This window comes from Propithecus coquereli, unplaced genomic scaffold (assembly GCF_000956105.1).
Source record: "Propithecus coquereli isolate 6110/MARCELLA unplaced genomic scaffold, Pcoq_1.0 Scaffold139, whole genome shotgun sequence".
Classification (NCBI taxonomy): domain Eukaryota; kingdom Metazoa; phylum Chordata; class Mammalia; order Primates; family Indriidae; genus Propithecus; species Propithecus coquereli.
In genome coordinates, this window is record NW_012138191.1 from 808970 (window position 1) to 812966 (window position 3997).

Genomic DNA, 3997 nt, shown 5'->3' on the forward strand with positions numbered 1-3997 from the left:
GTGGGAGAGTGTACGTTACCACCTATTGATGTTGGGCTTGCTTGCTTAGGCCAGTGGAATAGAAGCAGGCATGACATTCTTTGTGTTCAAAATGAGTTTGAATAATCAAGATGGCTTGGCATCTTGCACTCCTGGTCTCTGTTGTGACAAAAGTATGTCCCAGGAAGTCAATTGCTCCTTCAGCCTAGAAGGAAAGATAGGTAGAAAATATGTATATTTTACTCTTAGCCTGACCAATCTGAAAACCAGGAATGAAAAATAAAGATTTGCTTTTGGGGTTTCTTGCAGCAGCTGCACGAGAGCAGAGTACGGGCTGCGGCGGCGGGAGTCATGGCAGGACAAGCATTTAGAAAGTTCCTACCGCTTTTTGACCGAGTATTGGTTGAAAGGAGTGCAGCCAAAACTGTAATCAAAGGAGGCATTATGCTTCCAGAAAAATCTCAAGGAAAAGTGTTGCAAGCAACAGTAGTGGCTGTTGGATCGGGCTCTAAAGGAAAGGGTGGAGAGATTCAACCAGTTAGTGTGAAAGTTGGAGATAAAGTCCTTCTCCCAGAATATGGAGGCACCAAAGTAGTTCTAGATGACAAGGATTATTTCTTATTTAGAGATGGTGACATTCTTGGAAAATATGTAGACTGAAATAAATCACTATTGAAATGGCATTGACATGAAGCTCATTCCACTGAAGTTCTGAAATCCTTCATCATGTAAATAATTTCCATATCTCTCTTTTATAATAAACTAATGGTGTCTAAACTGCTGACATCCCGTGTTTAAAATCTAGTTTCACTGTAGTGATACAAATATTTCCAAATAAAAATATGTAAATGAAAAAAAAAAAAAAGATTTGCTTTTAATGGCCATTGAGATTTGGAGGATATTTGTTACCCAGCTTTACCATGGTAAAGGCTGACCAATGTAAGCTCCCAAATCATACTCTCAGAACCTATGTGGCTCACAGCACAGATCTAATTGGTGGAGAAAAGTAAGACTCTAAAACCCTGAACAAAAACACAACAGTCACAACAGCTACTACAGCAAAACCCCACATTTATTCCACTGATAGTACTCATACCAGGTAATTGAGTAGTTTTTGCTGCTCAGATGCCCAATATTGCTGTCCTGTCTCACAGCCTGATTTTCCAGAGTCCAGACTAGTCTGTGAGCTGCCTCATTTCACTCTTTTAATAAGTCATAAAGAGTTATTTATGCACTGATAACCAAACATCTCTGATACATATGAGGACACTGCTTTGGTCACTATTGTATCTATGTCTATTTCTCTACATTATATGTAAAGAAGAGTAGAGATGAGAAATGAGGAGCGGTGGTCATATTAGCTCATCTGATTGGCAGCTTCACTTCAGCAAAGCTGGAGGAGCCAGTCCTGGGTACTGTTGGTGCTCTGCCTGCATCTCCATTATCAGACTGTGCACCCGCCTTCACTGGCAGTGACTCATAGCTGTCCCTTCTCTAGAGGTTTGCTCTGGAACTAATGGGAGTGGCCTCACCCCTCCCACCCTGCCCACCCCCTGCAGCCTGCACCCAGTGACTAACTGACACAGGGAGACAAGAGTAGATCAGCTCCGTGATGCCATTCCTGCTCCAGAGCTTCTGTGGGGCCAGGCTGATGCTGAACTCCAGCTGAGTCGTAGCCTGGCCCCAGCTCTCTCCTCTACCCTGTGCGGTGACCCTCTAAGAACACTCTAGGGTCACAGGCCCCTGAATCCATGTCTCAGGCTCTGACGATAGGAACACAAGACTAAGACACTTCACCTTCCAAACCCCAAGTCCTCCTTGCTTCCCGGTAGTCTTGCTGTCTCTGTGGCCATGATAATCTTCATGGTGAACAAGTACTCATCTTGTGAAATATTTAGGGTATGATGGAATGAGGGACATGCAAAGTGGTGGACGCCTGCCAGATGACCCCTTCACCACTCTTACAGCAACATCTCAGCCACTGCCACCTAAGAAAGGTGGCTTTCAGAAGAGTGAGTGCAGGGCTGGGAAGGGTGGTCCTGTTTGCTCATCTAATGGGCAGTTTTACCGCAGCAAAGCTGGAAATAATTTGGCCATTAGTGGGTTTCACATTTCGAGGCCAAGGGGCTCCATCCAAGAAGCTTCTATTATCCTGCCTCGGTAGGCTTTAATTTTCTCAAACATGTTCTGAAAACCAGTCCCTCACTGGCATCTAAGCAGGCCAGAAAGGTATCTGCTACATCTTCTCTGCCATTTCCCAGAAAAATTTACTGAGCACTTTCTGGGTGTATCATTTTGCCCAGTACTGGCGACGTAGCTGTGAACCCACCCTGGCCTTGAACTCTGTCAAACTTACAGTCTGTGGGGGTGAAGATATCTTAGTTTAAAAAATCACAAAATTAGGCCGGGCGCGGTGGCTCACGCCTGTAATCCTAGCACTCTGGGAGGCCGAGGCGGGCGGATTGCTTGAGCTCAGGAGTTCGAAACCAGCCTGAGCAAGAGCAAGACCCCATCTCTACTAAAAATAGAAAGAAATTAATTGGACAACTAAAAATATATAGAAAAATTAGCTGGACATAGTGGCGCATGCCTGTAGTCCCAGCTACTCGGGAGGCTGAGGCAGGAGGATCGCTTGAGCCCAGGAGTTTGAGGTTGCTGTGAGCTAGGCTGACGCCACGGCACTCTAGCCAGGGCAACAAAAAAAAAAAAAATCACAAAATTATTTTTAAAATTACGATTGAAATAATGGCTTCCCAAGGGAAGGACCAGAGCTTGTATGGTAGGGGCTCTGCAGTTCTACACATATCACGATCTATGCCTGGGCCCATAGCAGCCTCCCTCACCTGCAATCCCCACTCGTGACAGCCAGTAAGAATTTTGCAAAATATAGACCCAAAGTATGTAAGAATATATAAGTAATGTACAAGTATAACCTTTCTGATTTAGCATTTTAAAATTGAATGCTGAACTTGGGATTTTTGTCAACATGTGTTCTTCCAAATGGCAGTGTTTTGCTTTTTGTTCTGTTGTTGTTGCTATTATTTTTTTTCAGTAGCATCTCAAGTGTTCTTTGGACATGCATTCTGCTGCTGGGAGTTCCTTTCCTATTTTTTTTTTTTTGTATTGTGAACTCTTATTCATCTTGTACAAATAGTATCCACTCTGAGAAGTAAGTGTCCCCAACTCTGCTAGGTGGACACACTACACTTTGTGTCATCTCCAGGAGTTTTTCTTTGTTATGTGTCTCACCCTACAAATATGCTAGGAGCTTCTTTGGGGTGAAGATCAGCCTAGAGTATAGAAACTCAAATAATAACAGATAATATTTATTGAGTACTTACTACAGATTACATACTGTTCCAAGAACTTTATACTAACTAATTTAACCTTCACAGACACTTTATGATCCCTATTTTGCAAATGAGGAATAACGTAGGGAGAGGTTAAGTAACTTGCCTGAGTTTACACAGCAAGGAAACAGCCAAGGCAGGTTTCAAACAAGGCAGAGGACCTGGTGTGGCTTCCAAGTCTAGCCCTTAATCTTATCAGGGCTTCCTCACCTGCATCCACAGTCCCTACCATACAAGCTCTGGTCCTTCCCTTTGGAAGCCATTATTTCAATTGTAATTTTAAAAATAATTTTGTGATTTTTAAACTAAGATATCTTCACCCCCACAGAGTCCATGGTTAGAAATTAGAGCGGGCCTTATATAGGGATACAAAAAAATTCCATCTTTTAGCAATTTTTAACTGAACTGTAGCATTTCCTGCAGAACCTATGACTTTGCCACAAGTAAATATCACAGATATTTTCTTATCATGTGACAGTTGTGGCTGCTCTTTCAAAATATTGTTTACATTCTTTATGACATACAAATTATAGTAGTTATTATACCTGCCACTACATCATGTTGTTTAAAGCATTAATAAAGTACATATTATAAATTTGTTTTGAAACATATTTTACCTGTATTTCAATAAGTTGTTTTCTTTTGAGATCCCATGCTTTTTGTTTTAT

General features: G+C 42.1%; 1 pseudogene across 1 annotated transcript; it reads left to right on the forward strand.

The window, feature by feature from the left end:
* Positions 1-280: 280 nt before the first annotated feature.
* LOC105806188 lies at positions 281-755 on the forward strand (annotated as a pseudogene). Its single transcript, XR_001137249.1, has one exon. The product of XR_001137249.1 is annotated as a 10 kDa heat shock protein, mitochondrial pseudogene (transcript).
* The last annotated feature ends 3242 nt before the right edge of the window (positions 756-3997 follow it).